The sequence below is a fragment of the Cryptomeria japonica genome, chromosome 4, assembly GCF_030272615.1.
Source record: "Cryptomeria japonica chromosome 4, Sugi_1.0, whole genome shotgun sequence".
Classification (NCBI taxonomy): domain Eukaryota; kingdom Viridiplantae; phylum Streptophyta; class Pinopsida; order Cupressales; family Cupressaceae; genus Cryptomeria; species Cryptomeria japonica.
The window spans coordinates 170,426,864-170,444,432 of NC_081408.1; positions in this window are offsets into that span (position 1 = coordinate 170,426,864).

Sequence of the window (17,569 nt, forward strand, 5' to 3'; positions counted from 1 at the left end):
TATAGACCTAACTAGTTTGGGTTGAACTTCCCTCTTTGATTAGGTGGTGCGTTGATGTTTCTTTGATTCTCATAAATAACTAGGTCACCTATTTTCAAGGTTCGGAGTAACACACCTTGGTTATATTGTCTAGATAGAGACTTCTAATAAGCTTGGAGGTGTTGATGGGATTTTAGATGGTGTTCATCTAACAAATCAAGTTGATTTAGACAAGGAGTATGGTAAGAGTCATCATAGATTGCCCCTTTCAAGGAGACGCGTAAGGACGAAATCTCCAATTTGAGGGGCATGATAGCATCAACACCATACATGAGGTTGTAGGGTGTTGTTCCAGTAGTTGTAAGAACACTCATGAGATAAACCCATAACACATACACTAATTGCACATGCTAGTCCTTACCATGTTTAGTAGAGGTCTTACGTAAGATTTACTCAATGGTCTTGTTAGATGCTTCTGCTTGACCATTGGACTGAGGATAATAAGGTGTAGAGAAACATTGCTAGATATGGAATTTTTTAAGAAACTACTTAACCTCTTTATTCTTAAATGGTGTACCATTATCAGAGACAAGAGTAGTAGGTAAACCAAAGTGAGAAATAATATTGTCCATAATAAAGCCACAAATCATATCGACAATAGTCTATCTCAGCGGTATGGCTTCAACCCACTTTGTAAAATAATCTATAGCGGTAATGATGAAGACATGACCGTTAGACGAAGGGGGGAATAGTTTACTGATGATATCCAACCCCCATGTATGGAAAGGCAATGGATAAACTTGACTATAGAGCTTCTACATTGGAGCTTGAATCAAATTGTTGTGTTGTTGATATTGGGGGCACTTCTTGACAAAAGAAATGGAATCTTTTTCCATTGTTTGCCAGTAAAACCCCATGTAGATTAATTTATGGATCAAATATTTTCCCCTAAAATGTCCACCTCTAGAGCCAGAATGGGCATCTTGAAGGGCAAGGGGTATTTCAGCTTTTGTCAAACAACGCAAAAGAAGACTGTTAGATGATCTCCTATAAATAATATTAGATAAGAGAATGTAGCGAGCAGCCAACTTCTGAATCTGCACACGTGAACTTTTATTGGAATCATCAAGAAAGCTTCCAATATTTAGGTAATTGAAAATGTGTGTGAACCATTCTCGTAAGTCAACATGGGCACACATGAGATTATCAAATTGGGTTTGATCCGATACAACCAGAGAGTGGAGGACTTGTAGCACGAAGCGGTATTCATCTTGACCAAAGTCTGAGCCTACAAGGGAAGCGATGCTTGCCATTGCATCCGCATGATGATTTGACTCTGTGAGATATTATCAATCATGTAAGTAGGGAACTATTTCAGTATAGTTAATACCAAATCCTTATGCTGGGATAACTTCAACTTCTTAACACAATAAGCACCTGTAACCTGGTTTACAATAAGTTTTGAATCTCCATGGATGCACATGTTTTTCACTGCCATGGCAATCATGGGATGGAGCCTTGCAATCAAGGCTTCGTACTCAATGATTTTGTTGGTACAATGATATTCTAAATGAAATGAGAGAGGGATTATCTTTCCTTTAGGTGAAACAAAGACTACACCCGCTCTTGAGCCATCTTGACACCTTGATCCATCAAAATACATGCCCCATAAGGAGTCATGATCAATGACCAACACATCCTCATCAAAGAAGAGGTTCAAGGTAGGAAAGGATTAATCTGAGGGGGCATCGACCAATTGATCAGAAATGACTTTCCCTTTGATTGACTTCTGAGTTATAAACTTTAGGTCAAATTCAGAGAGCAACATCACCCACTTGGCCAGCCTTCCAGAGAGATCAAACTTTGTGAAGAGGTGCTTAAGGATATCATTCTTAGCAATGACCCTCATTTCTACATGAAGGATGTAATGTCTTAGCTTCTGAGTCACAAGGACAAGAGATAAACATTGCTCTTCCATAGCTAAACATTGGGTTTCATACTCTATCAAAGTACGACTAATGTAATAGACTGCTCTTGCCTGACCTTCATCATCATGTAGAGATAACAAAGGTGCCAGAGCGTGAGATGAGGTAGAAATGTACATGAAGAAAGGTCTATCAGACATACCTAGCATCAAAATGGAAGGATTAGCCAAGTAATCTTTGATGAAATTGAAATATTTTTTACACTCTTCATATCACTTGAAATGGGTATCTTTCTTCAATAGTTGCATAAAGGGGAGAGTACGATCAGCCAATTATGCTACAAATCGGCGAATGGCTTGAATCTTCCCTTACAAACAACAAATCTGAGAGATATTCTTAGGTGGTGGCATGTTCACGATTGCATCGATTTTATCTGTATCTATTTCAATCCCTTGGTGGGAGACAATGAAACCCATAAGTTTTCCAGCATCCACACCAAAGACACACTTGAGGGGATTTAGTCTCATCTTATATAGTTGAAGCCTTTAAAAGACCAGACGAAGATTTTTTATATGCATTCTACATGCTAAAGACTTCACCAAGATATCGTCAACATAATCTTCTAAGATCTTATGGATGAAATCATGGAATATCAAGGTTATGGCTTGTTAATAGGTGGCTCCTACATTTTTCAACCCGAATGAGATGATAACATAGCAAAAGGGTCCCCTGGAGGTTGTGAAAGCAACTTAATATTGATCTTTTGGGTTAATACGAATCTGATTTTAACCTGAGAAGCCATCCATGTAAGAAAGTAGAGCATAACCTGTGGTTAAATCCATGATCATGTCAATGTTCGGGAGTGGAAAGTCATCATCGGGAGTGGAAAGTCAATATTCCATGGATGAAATCATGGAATATCAAGGTTATGGCTTGTTAATAGGTGGCTCCTGCATTTTTCAGCCCGAATGAGATGATAACATAGCAAAAGGGTCCCCAGGAGGTTGTGAAAGCAATTTAATATTGATCTTCTGGGTTAATACGAATTTGATTTTAACCCGAGAAGCCATCCATGAAAGAAAGTAGAGCATAACCTGTGGTTAAATCCATGATCATGTCAATGTTTGGGAGTGGAAAGTCATCCTTGAGGAAAGCTTTTTTCACATCCCAAAAGTCAATGTAGATACGAATTTGACCATCGGGTTTACTTACCAGGACAATATTCAAGATCCAAGTTGAATAGTCAATGGGACAGATAAAGCCACCTTTTAAGAGCTTCTCTATCTCAGTCTTGACTAATAAGGCCACCTTGGGATTCATCTTTCAAATCTTTTGCTTCATTGGCTTAGCATCAAAACTAAGCTCAATGTTGTGTACAAGAATAGAATCATCAATGTCGGGCATCTCTTCATAAGACCAAGAAAAGATGTTAGGAAATTGAGGTAAAAGATCAGAATATTTTATGAATTCCTCAAGAGATAAGAATTTTCCAACTTTGATAACATTGTCAGGGGTCTTATCACTCATGATGACATCGGTACTTTCCCCACTAAGGAGTGCACTATGGTCTCTTGGATGTGATGTGCATATTTTCTCTTCAGTGCAAGATAAAGGTGCCCCCTATGCAACAGATTCCCCAAAATATGTTTGGGTATTCAGAAAGTAAGGGAATCAACATTTATCATGATAAGAGGGTAGCTCCTCGTATACTCCTAGAAATTCCTTCAAGGATTCTTCAGAAGGGAACAAGTCCAAGGTAATTTTGTTAGGTGATGCATCACTATCTATAAGTTATGGATGAACAAGCTTGAGAGGAAGGGGGTTGATCGAGATCATGTCAACAGTTAAACATGGTTTCACCTTTCGACCCATATGATGGTATCCCAGTCTAGTGTTGTAGTGATGAGGTTTGGCTTCTAAAGGAATTTGAATACCTTGATCATTGGCTCCACAACCCTTTCCATCATAGCCAAGATGAGATACAAGCTTATATCTAGGACCATAAATGTGTAATTCCTTGAATGATGCTGATTTTGTATAGAAGAGGTGATCAACATGATAAGTATCACCTAGATTTATGGATGCATAATCAACTTTTGTAGTCGAGGTGAATGAGATCTTGGGAAAACTCATATGGACAAGATTTACTTTATACTCACCAACATGAGAGTCAATGAAATCCAAAGAACCCCAATCATCACCTAAGCATGCATTCATTTTTTATGGAGAAGGTGATTTAACTGGAGGAGACTTATTAGAAGTAGACTCCAATGTTTGCACTTCAGGAGGATCTATCTTCGGGATTTTCCTTTTGAAGAATCCTTCTCCTCGGATGATCTCTCTTTCACAACATCTTGCATTTTAATGACTTCTTCCTTCTTATATTATTCATTTTTAGGGGATTAAATAGAGGTAGAATTTGCCACCAAAGAAGATAAAATGGGTACATAATTTTGAAATGAAGGTGCAACAGAAGGTTGACCAACTGCTGCTATTTGACATAACTGCATAGCCTCAAGATCAGCCTTAACTGTGATAGCTTAATTATTAGCTACAAACTTCACAGATCCATGAAGTGTACATGAAAAAACTCCCAAAACATGAAGCCATGGTCTATGTAAAAGGAGGTTATATGACAAATGGTCTGGCATCACATGCACAAGGGTTGGGATAGTGACAGCTCTGACCTTCAAGGAGAGTATGACAGTCCCTATAGTAGTTTTACCACTGTTGTCAAATCCTTGAATGAACAAGGAGGATGTTGCCAAAGGATTTGGGTCCACCTTGATTTTTGGCAACAAATCTAAATCACAAACATTTAATGCAGAACCTATATGAACAAGTGTTCATCTAATACCAATGCCATTTATATGGACAATTATCATTAGAGGATCCGCTAAAATTCTTACTTCGGGAGGTGGTTCAGTTCATGCAGATAGAAAGTAATATTTGGTGCACGAATATGATCCATCAACGCATTCACGCTTGCCGGTCTCATAGAAGAGGGTAGCAAGATCTTTTGCAAGGCTTCCTATAGCATACCTTGGTACACCAGAGTAGTTTGAAGAAAATCCCATAGTGAGATCATAGTCCGAGTAACCTTAAGTTTCTCAATAAGATTGTAGTCACTAGGTCTCTTATCCACCAGTAAAGGTGCCTTAGGAGGGCTAGGTTGAGAAGGAGGTAAAGAAGCTTGTGGTTTCTCAAGAGCTTGTTTATTATTTCAGGTATTGTACATGTGAGCAATGGTATCATGAGACAATTGCTTGGATTGTATGAATCTAGTGTACAAGTTAGAAGTTTCTCCTTTGAAAGGTTTCCCACTAATGGTCTTAACTTTCTTGGGAGAAGGACTTACTATAGTCACATGGATGTAAGGTCTCTTAGGCCTTTGTGGAGCTACGAAGACAACAATAACATTAGCAGACTCTTCACCTTTGAGAGAGGATTTTGTGGAGGATGACTTTCCCTCTACATCTCTTTTGGGAAGAGGTGCTTCTAGGAAGTCATCTAAAACTTCATCCAACATGTCAAAGTCATCCTCAAAGAATGCCTTACTGAAGGCATTGAACTCTAATAGGAAAGATCCAACATTAGGCATTCATGTTGATTTGACCAAAATTTTGGGAGGAGATTTGTCCCATCCAAGATGATGAATCTTGCAGGACAAATCAGTCCACTGCCACCTCTTCGAACTGGCACTAAGATGAGCTAGGGGATGACAAACAACTAAACTAACTATGATATGGAAATAAATAATAGAATTATAATGCCAAAATCATAAAGTGCAAAAAACTAGAGTTACAGAATAGTGCAAGATTGAAGGCAGAATATACCCCTGAGTCTAGGAACCCTTGGGTTTTCGAACTTCAGCACAAGGTGTAGACGCCAACTTAGTATGCTTTCATCTATACAGCCCACGAACAAAAGGTTTTAGAAATGCTTTTGTGTGCACTTTTCCATGTGCAGGTCTTGTTCACCACCTACACACATTGAGATGGGAAAATGTTGGGGGTTGTATAGGGCCTGTCTCAATCAGACCCCCATTTAGGTATTCCCACCACCATAGACAACTAGATCGATAAATTGGAAAAATAAATTGGAAACTTGGTAATTTGGAAAATTGGAAAGATGCAAATAGAAACTATACTTTGCTTAATGGAAGCAAACACCTATTACATGTAATGTGGAGATTGGTAAATTGGAAATATGAATACACCTAGATAATAGATACAATCAAAATATGAAAAATATATATTGCATGCAATGATAAAAGATAAAGAGAAGACAAGGTGTGTAGCCATATCTCTCTTGTTTGAGATATGAGCATGACAAAGCCCTTGGTACGTGCTTGTTGGTAAGATTTTTCTATAGGATAGTTGTAGCTTAATGTTGGTAGAAGTGTGTCCAAGAGAGTGTAGAGAGAAATATGAGAACAAGAGTGCAATATGAGAGCCAAGAGCCAAGAACCCCAAAAGGGAGCCCCTCCAAATGAGCTAGGAAGGGTTTTTAAACTCAAAGGAGGTGTGGAGAGCTGTTACGAAAAAACACGAGCAAAAGGACACACATCGGCCAACGTCCGATTCTTTACCAGATTCAAGATTTTGTGGGTTTATCAGGATGTTAACGTGGTGTGAGGACGTCCATGCGTCACGCCTACGTCTGACCAAAGATAAGCCCAAAGGGGTTTTTGAGGATACTGAGGCACTTTTTCTTTTGAGCCCATGATGTCAAAATAGTAGAATTTTGATCATGAGTTTGTCATTAATGCATTGGGCGCCATGTGTAAGTGTCAAAAATGTATTGGATGCAATTTAGGACACTACAGTGATGCTAAATGGAAAGACTTATATTTCAATACACGCAGCTTTTCAAATTTATTGAAAAATATATGTATACATAAAAAATAGTTAAAAATATTTTTTTGCACTAAAGTTTCAAGTTATCAATCTATACAAGAAAGTTGAAGAAAAATATCAAAAAATTTACTATATGAAGTGTGACACCTCATGTAACTTCAATTTCAGCATTTTATCAGCGACTAAATTATAGTGTTTACTTTATAAGAAAGTATATTCAAATAAATTTTTTTTAATTTTTTTAAAATTACAAACATAAAATACACAAAAAAATACATTTTATTAGTTCACATCATTTCAAAATTTAAAACATATATTTCACTTTCTATTGATTCAATTTAAAAAGTTGACTTAGCATTGGCCATTTCCTTTATAAAAGTGTGACACAACTTTGTGCTTTTTCCTTGCTACACTTTCTATCTAGAATCTCCCATTATGGATTTATCATATTTGATGATATTTTTAATTTTTCACCCATGATGAGAAAAAATCTTTCTAATATAGATAGTCTTCCACTGGAATCTTCAATAGTTGGTAGTTTTGTTCATTGAACTTTTTAACCTTAAACTTGTCTCATTTTGCCATTGCTCCCACTTGAATTTTAAATCTCATACCAAATGACCAAAATATATAGCTCTAATACCAATTGTTAAGGTTTAGATAGACAGGAGCAATAAAAATATTAAATATAATTTAGAATAAAAGAGATAAAAATAACAATTCACAATAACGCAAAGATTTAACGAGGTTCACCCAATGCGAGCTACATCTATATATAAATAGTCATCCACTTTCTTTTCATTATCCAACAAAGAGAAAACTACAATTTAATGGTTTTTCAAATTCCACAACCACTTATTTATTTCATGTATAGGTAAGTGCACAAAGTTGTTGTACAAAAAAGTGTACACCCTCTAAAAAAAACTTATAAAAACTAATAACGCGAACGGGTTATTTAAAAATTTAAATAACCTATTCATGTTAAGGCTCATATTACTGAGCCTAAAATGTGTTCAGGTTTTAGATTTAAAAAATACAAAAGAATTTTAGTTTTAGAAAAATCCTTTCATATTTTTCTGACAATAATTTTTTTCACTGCAACCAAATGGGTCATTTTCACTCACGGTCGCACAAGAAGAGCATGGAGGGTTTTCTAGCCTACAATACATGAACGAGCTTTTATTAACAAAAACCATTCACAATGTCAAGGCAACAAAGAGGTATTAAACTTTTTTTTAATCCATTTTATGTATTTGATTAATTTTATTTGAAATTGAGTGTGATTTCATTGTTTTTGTTTTTGTTATAAATTTATGTCAGATTCTCAAAAAACATACCTCATGAGAACTTAGGGAATAACCAACAAGAGAACCCATAGCCAAATCCTCAAGATACAAACCCTCCATCTCCTCCAATAGACCATTCACAAATGACATAGGAGGATTTGATAAATCAATTAACACAAAACACTGCCAAAATAACCTGATTGGTTAATAGATTGAAGACATCTAAGCATGAACATCATGCATCCCTTGCCACAACCTTAGAATCAATGGCTAATAGTGCCAATGAAGTCTCCAAACAAGTTACAAAATGGGGAAGCTATATGGATCGATGTCATGTGTTTTATGCTAGTGGGTTGTCCTATGATGAAGTGAAAAAAATGATAAGTAAAGCACAAATATGTGCTCTTTTTAATGACCCCAAAACTAATGAGACCTTACCTCTTAATTCAAAGAGGTTTTCTATACACTGGTGTAACCATTTACAATTAAAAATGCTTTTTGGAATATGTGGTGGATGGTCTTTGACAAACCACCTTGTAATAATTTTTAGGTTCCATTATATTTTTTGAGGAAACTATATTGTGAGTTTATCCTCAATCAGAAGCCAAACTATTTTGATATGAGAGACTTCTAGGTAGAGGTGGAGACTTTGCCTAGGATAGACCTAGAGCCCAAAGGGTACTAAACCCCCAAAATTGCATCCCTCTAGCAGCAAAACTTGTGGTCCATGTCACGGTCCTGGTAGCCCTAAAAGAGTCTATGGAGGTACAGACTCTTCAGGGATCCACTGCATTGACTGATGTCATCATTTAATATTGCACACAGTTATCACATCCTCTTGGCCCAGATGATGATGCAACAGTTGAACCATCTAGCCTTGGTGAGATCATTCAACATGTATGTCCCAGTTGTTTAGGTATATGCTCTAGGATAGATACTAAGGCCAGTGCAGATGGTTCCACATCCCATCTATGTACATGTTGTGGGGCTAGATGTCAGGCTAGCACCAAGTGATGATTTGATGGATATGGTGTTTGTCAGTAGCAGACATGGGTGTGTTGATTTGAATTGATAACATTTTATTTATTAATCACTTAAAAATTGTAAATGTAAATATTTTTTTATTTATATATTGATTTAAATTGATATGAACAATATGAGTTTCAGGATGCAGTAGTTAGTGTTAATACACCATCTCATATTTCTCCCACTGTTGTTGTAGCTGCAACTTTGACACCTTAGGTAAAAATTTTGTAACATGTTAAAATAGAATAGTACCTTGAATTCAAAAAAAAAATTATAAGATATACTAACTCTCTTTAATGTATATTTATTTTTTGTCTTATAAGCGTTGTTAGGGAATCAAATGTCCTAGATTGATAATGTCACGGTTTCAACCATTGATTTTCACCTAGAAAGCTATATGGTATCATATTTTGCACACCTCTTTTTTATGTATTTTTTTGAATATGCAAGACATTTAAATTTAGATTTGTTAAATTCTATTTAATATTATTTACTAATATCTCTTGTGTTAATTTTGTTTGTTTTAGGGTATCCCATGTGTGTCTATGACACCTCCTGGGTGAAAGAAATCCTCGAGGACACCTAAATGTCAAAAGGTAATTGAACACATTTTTATGACACACTTGTTTGAAAAGATTAATATAGTATTAATTGGAACTTGTAGATTGATTAGTCTCTTTTATATACAACAACAATTGGGCTTTTTAGAATTGATTAATGCACCTGATATGCCAAAGGATCAAGAGAGGGAAGAGGTATGTATCTCTACTTTATTTTCTTGATTTGATGATTATATGCACATGTACATGTGAACATTAGATAATTATAATATTATCATTTTTCATATAGGAAATAGCCATAGATGCTTCATCAATGGTGAGTCCTCCTAGGTCAACAAGAGAAGCATCCCAGGCTTTGGTACACTTTTGTTTTATATATTGTAGATTTTAAGTGTTTTTGATCTATATATATTAATACCTTGTATTAATTATATTTAACCTACAATAGGCCCCTTTGCGGTTTGGCCACAACATGGATCCTCTCAAGTACCAATTTAAAAGGACTCCTAAGATTGACAAGGCAAGGAGAGAAAAACCAGTTGATCCCAGATCAACACATGAGGTAATCTACAATTTAATTGCAAAGAAATTATAGTTGAACGTATAGTTATTTTAATAATTGTGAGCTATTTTTTACAAAAGGAATCTAATTTGGCTTTTGAATTATGGTTGTGCAACCATCTACAGAGCCACGTATTGCATCAAAAAGAGGCTCAATTTTGATAGTCTACCATAACTATAGGATCATATAGTGTTAGTTGTGGTCATTGAAGGACCAATACATTTATATATTTGACATTTTTATTGTATATCGATTTGGACATGGCATATGCCACATTTTTGTAAAAAATTTATTGACTTGGCATATATATGTTGGTTTTGTATGCATACATAATTATTGTGCATTTTGATATATATAAATGTTGATATTCAGTTCAATTTGTCATTGTGTGATTGTCTTTTTACTTTGAAACTTAAATATTTACAATTGAAATGTTATCCATTTATATAATATTGTGGATTTATCAAATTAGAATCCAATAGAATTTATTGATTTTTACAATAGGCTTTGCATAGTGGTATGCATCATGATCATTACATGGAATTTATTTGACAATTTTATCATTGATGTGCATCCAAATATTGTAATATGTAGATTGTATTTGTGTATATTTATAGGTGGAAGACACTTTAGTCATGAGGCACACATAAAGACATATGTTGAAAACATATAAAAAATGAAGTGATCACATGAATAATAAGATATATGAATATACATAAGACATAAATACACTCAAGAATAAAGTAACTCCTTAACATAGGAAGTATTCATATGAATTCATGGAGACACAAAGAATACTCAAATTATCCACTCAATTTACATGCATTGTTAGATAGAACTTCCTTACTAACTTCAATGTCAACCTTTGTTACTACTTTAGTTTTAAGAAGGAGAGGATATGAACATTACCAAAGTGCTTAGAGACCAAATACAATAGGCTCCCTCAAATTTTACAGATCCTAGCCCTTACCCTATATTGGGACAATGTCGTCAAGGTTTACAAGACGTTGATCCCTACCCTGTGTTGGGAATCATCCTATTGATTACATTTAGACTGCTCCTCTTTGGAAACAACTAAATTCTTAGCTTCTTAAATACTAACAGTGGTAACAAGTATTATATATAAATATATTCTTCTTATTGGTATTGACTTAAGAGTTCTTTGTGATATATATTCTATTATTGAATATGTTATTTGACTATTTAATTACTCAAGACATTATATACATATATACATGTGTGTATGTGTATATATACATATACACATGTATACACATATACACATATACACATATATATACACACACATACATATATATACATATATATACATATATACATTTATATACATATATATGTATATATATATACATATATATATATATATATGTATATATATACATATGTATGCATACATATATATATATATATATACATACATACATATATACATGTATATATGTATATATGTATGTATGTATGTATGTATGTATATATGCATATGTATATATGTATATGTATGCATACATATGTATATATATACATATATATATGTATATATATACATATATATATGCATATATATACATATACATAGATATATAGATATATACATGTACATGTACATATACATATATAGCATATGACACTATTAGGCTTTATATATTAAGAATACATATTAAGCACATCCCCAAGCATACCACAAAGAACAAGCATTTTATTGTCTACAAATTATTAATAGTTATGATCACATTTTATCCATGGTAATGATCACCAGATGCTTTTGATTCCTTTCCTTTATATCTCTCAATGTGAGTGGTGCAAGAGCAACCTCATGCTCACAATGCTCAAATTTGGGTTTTTGTCTTGTTTTGTGTTGTTTCATCTAAATAAGGTCATTTGTGACCATTAATGATCATTTTAAGTCATTTGTGAAAGTTTGGAGTCATTTGGATAAAAGATGTAAAAGTTGCTTAATTGTTGTCAAAGTTGTCGTGACAAATTTTTGCCTTGTAATGACAACTTTTAAAAAGGTTGTTAAAAATTAGTTTGGGGTTGGTTGGATAATGGAAACCAATTTTATGGGCATAAATATTCCTCTTCAAAATGACCCAAGGGTTGAAAAACTTTGTATTAAAGTTTTGAATGAAGTTGGAATCAATTTGGAGACTATTTCAATGTATTTTCCTATAATATTGCTGCTCTTTCTTGTTGTGTGGATTGTATGGATAAAATAAATACCTAAGACCTATTGAAAATGTTAGATATGTGAATCTAGTTTCATTTGCACTTGGTTTCATCATTTTTCACCCAATACTTTAGGAGACATTGCAATTTTGGTAAAAACTGCTTGAAAATCGGCAGATGCATGGAATGCAAGGTTGCAAGATAGGCTAAGTTTAATTTCGTTCATTGTGGGCATGAACTACTAGCATGAGAACATCCAATTAGGAAGGTTTATGGTAGGCATGCTCCTATTGTGCATCCCAACTTATCGAAATGTCCACAACCATACCCTACCGACATTGTCTCTCAAGTGCCCTAAGTCCAAAAACTTGTTGAACTTTGACCAACTATTTCTTGGAATCCAAGACACATACAAATGATTTTTTTGAAACTATAGGGTCATGTGAGACCCATCTACAATTTCCTATCTCAGATTTTGAAGACTCGGAGCCATTTTCACAGGGTAGCATTTTTTCAGTTGGTGTGAAAATAGTCAGATGCATGCAATGCAAGGTTGCAAGATAGGCTAAGTTTCATTCCATTTGTTGTGGGCATGAACTACCAACATGAGAACATTCGGGTGGGAATTTTTATGGTAGGCATGTTGCAGTTGTGCATCCCAACTCGTTGGAACATCCACAGCCATACCCTACCAGCATTATCTCTCAAGTGCCCTAAGTCCAAAAAATTATCATAAATAATCATACATAGTCATACAAAATTAGGACATGTACTAATAAATAGTCATACAAAATTTCAAGTAGAATCATAAATACGAAGTTCATCACAAAATTCCATTTATGGATTTATAATCAAATAGTACAAAAAATACATATACAAAATTTACCTCTAAATATGGACAAATCAGCTCATGGCTATTTAAATATAAATTTTATTTATGTACAAATCAGCTCATGGCCATTTAAATATACAAATTTTAGCATTTAAATATGCACAATTCAGCTCATGGTCATTTAAATATACAAAATTTGGCATCCAAATATGCACAAATCAGCTCATGGTCATTTAAATATACAAAACTTGGCCTCTAAATATGCACAAATCAGCTCATGAGCATTTATATATACATAAAATAAATATAGAACAATTTTGCAATGATATATACAAAATTTTCAAAATCATTCTACCCTAAACCATAGAATCATGTTTCATTGTAATGCTCCAACACATTGAAAACTTGTAGAATCAAGTGAGCCTGCTGGATCGGCTCTAACTCTTGTTGTGTCAATATTGCCTCATGGTTAGATTCATGAACTTTCCATAAATTCTTGTTATGAGGTCTACCATGATACTTAATCAATTGAATATTTGTTGCAACAACAAGGTTGAAGAAATGAATAATATGGTTGTGTGTTTCAAAGTCCTTGAACAACCAAACATCAAAATTCTTGATAGTTTATCTTCTAAGCCATGTCCCTGTCATGACAACACACCCTATTGGGTACTCAATACCCTCTCTGTCAATGTGGTTGTCATTTTCTTTTAGGTTCAATACAATGACGCAAAAAGTAATATGTTCCTTTTTCATTCTTCTCTTCTGCAAAAAATGCATACACATGACCTGCATTTTATAGAATGATAATTAATACCAAAAACAACATGAAATGTAACAAAAGGAGCCAAAAAAATCCTACAATTTTAAAATAAACCAAAAAAATCACCTGGATGCTTCCATCTAGTTCAATTATGGTGCTTTGGGAAATTGATTGTATCAATGGGGACCAACGGTCTATAAGAACATTTGTCAGCCCACTCTTGTGATTCACATTTTTCCCACAAAAAAATCATATATGAAGATAAAAAAACATGTAATCTCTCTAGTATAAATTATTAGTGAACTTGCATTTGAACTTCTAAATGAGTGCACATCACTCGATCCTACAAATACACAACAATCTTGATAGCTTTCAATGTTAGATTCACTGATCAACCAAAAATATCTATGAACATAGAAATAGCTACATTACCTAGTCCCATTGTAGAGATACACCATTGCACAATTGTTGTTGCATCTATCAACTTGGCACGACCTTCGTACTTCAATTCTTCTCTAGCAAGGGCTCTTTTTACGCATGCTCCTGCACCATCATGATCTCCTTTTCCATGTCCAACCTCAATGAAATTCCAAAAATATTGTATACCACTTGTCACATGCATCCTAGTCAACCAATAGAACATCCTTGTATTCTTGAATTGTGAGGTGCAATTATCTGACCATATTATGTGTTGGTTGTATCTTATGTTTCTTTCCCTTAAATTATCATAGAAAACTTTAAAGTATCCTTGCACAAACCATGATGAATGAGTATGATCATCACTTATGTAGAAGTGATACTCTCTTAAAACCTTTTAGAACCCTCCTTTATGCTATCATCTGCATGCATGAATGCTATATGGGCAAAAATAGTAACTTGTATAGAATGGTAATACATAGATTGCATTTAATTTTGAGGTTGTAGTGTATAATTCTCAGCAAAATCAAGGATAGAGACAATGGTACTACCAAGAGGAAACGTGTCCTTACATAACTTGAATTGCTCATCTAACTGTTAGATAGTTCAAATAACCGAAGACAACTGAGAGGGGGGGCTAAATCAGTTGTCACAGATTACCAGAACATTTAACAATTAAAACTTTAATGCCGGAACCCAAAACATTAATACCGGAATGCTTAAACCAAATACCAGAATAGCAGTTAAACCAATTAAGCATAAACAATAATCACAGAATAAATACCATCCTTATGACACTAGGATTTATATGTGGAAAACTCGGTAAAGGGAAAAACCACGGTGGGAAGCCTACCCACAGTCAGATAATACTTCTACAGTAAGTATGTGAATTACAATTGAGGGGCTTGCACTTGCAGGAAGGCCAACAACCTAGAGCACACTTCTCATCACAAAAGGAGTCTCACTGAATACATAGAAATCCATACTACAATCTGGAAGAAGTGTTTGAACTACAAAGGTAACATCTCCTATGCCTGAGCACAATTCCAATTAAGCTCAATACTGGAGTTCTAAATCCTCTTACATAAACCCAATTTGATCTCTAATGATCGACCAAATCCTCTTCCTGAATGATATTACATTATTCACATATTACATATCCATATACATTCCCTAAAAAAATACCTATGATGATCTACACTGAGATCTTACATCATATATATACAAACCCTCGACCATAAACAATCGGGTTAGCCACCAGACAATAAACCAAATACATAATTACAAAACATGTCGGCCTTAGACTGAACAAATAATATCCAACACATAAGACATCCCAAAAACACATCGAGAGCTCCAATCCACATGTTACATTAAGTCAGTCCATAACCTAGATCAACCGAGACCCAATATAGGTCCACACACTAAAGCAATGATCTCCCTCTACCAATTCTCGAACATGATCACCAAGAACATCTGGAATCTCCACCAGAAGCTGCACCAACACCACTTATGCATATCACTAAAGATCTTCATCAAACTCTCTCTTGGTGAAACCCTCGTCGAAACCACAAGCCAAGCTTCCAAGAAAGAAGGATAGCATCCGATCACCAGACCAAAACCAACTTACTGAATATGAACATGAGTATCATGAATAAGCCAATTTCATAACCAAACATATCGGAGCCTACCGGATTATGTCGGATCCAAACCAACTAGAAACCACTCAACATACCGGGACCAGAAGGGTGTCAGTAAAGCATCTGAACATCTAATGTTGACATCAATGATAAAACATCAATGCAACACATAATCAATCCATCCAAATGGCCAACAATCTCCCCTTTTGGCATTGATGGCAACACTAGATGTGAAAAATGTCTAAGTACCAAGAAATGCCAAACAAGTCTCCCCCAATGGAAGACAACCAACAATCTCCCACATACAGATGTAGTAATGAAGTTCTAAAACAAAGACCAAACTCCCCATGTGAATGATATCTCTGTAAAGCTCTGAATTATACATATATCTCTCCCCCTAATGTATAAACTCCTTAAGTTTTTCTTTTTCACATCAATATCTCTCCCCCTTTGACATTAATGTCAAAAATCTAACAAAAATATCAAAGCAAATACATAAACCATTGACTCACAAAGCTGACTACTCCCCATGAGCAGTAGAATCCCCACATCAGTGTCAGAATGAAAAATATCTCTGATAATGTATACCGAACTAATGCCAAACCACATCAATCAAGTCTCTACTGGAGGGGTAGAAACTCCCAATCTGAAGTACTCAAAGGATTCCTTGGGAAAAAGTTTGGTGAAGATATCTACAATCTGCTCTTTAGTTTTCACATAAACCAGTCTAACTTCATTTACTCTCACCTTTTCCTTCAAAAATTTGTATTTGATAGATATGTGCTTTGTCTTAGACTGAAATACCAGATTCTTTGATATATCAATAGCAGCAGAGTTATCATAGTGAATAACTATTGGTTCATTACAATCCACCTTTATATCCTTCAACATTTGCTACATCCATATAACTTGTGTACAGTTAGTAGCAGCAACAACATACTCAATTTCAGTAGTAGATAAAGAGGTACATTCCTGCTTCTTGTTGATCCATGAAACAAGTTTCTTTCCAAGAAAGAAAGCTCCACCAGATGTTCTCTTCCGATCATCAACATCTCCAGCCCAATCAGCATCTGTATATACACATAAAGTAAAGTCATCATCCTTAGGGTACCATAAACCATATTCAGTTGTTCCCTGCAAATACCTGAAAATCCTCTTCACCACACTCACATGATTTTCTCTAGGATAACTCTGAAATCTTGATACAATACAAACATCATTCATTATGTTAGGCCTAGTCTGAGTCAAATAAAGTAGACTTCCAAACATAGATTTGTATCTTGTAGGATTTACCAGTGCAGAAACATCTTTTCTTGTCAATTTCTCACTTGTAATCATAGGAGTACCAACTGGTTTAGATTTTTCTAAACCAAATTTTTCAATAACTCTCTTGCATACTTAGTTTGACAAATGAAAACACCTTTATCAATTTAAGTAATCTACAAACCTAAGAAAAATTTCATCTCCCCAATCATAGACATCTCAAGTTCATTCTTCATATTGTTAGCAAATTCCTTACACAACTTATCTTCA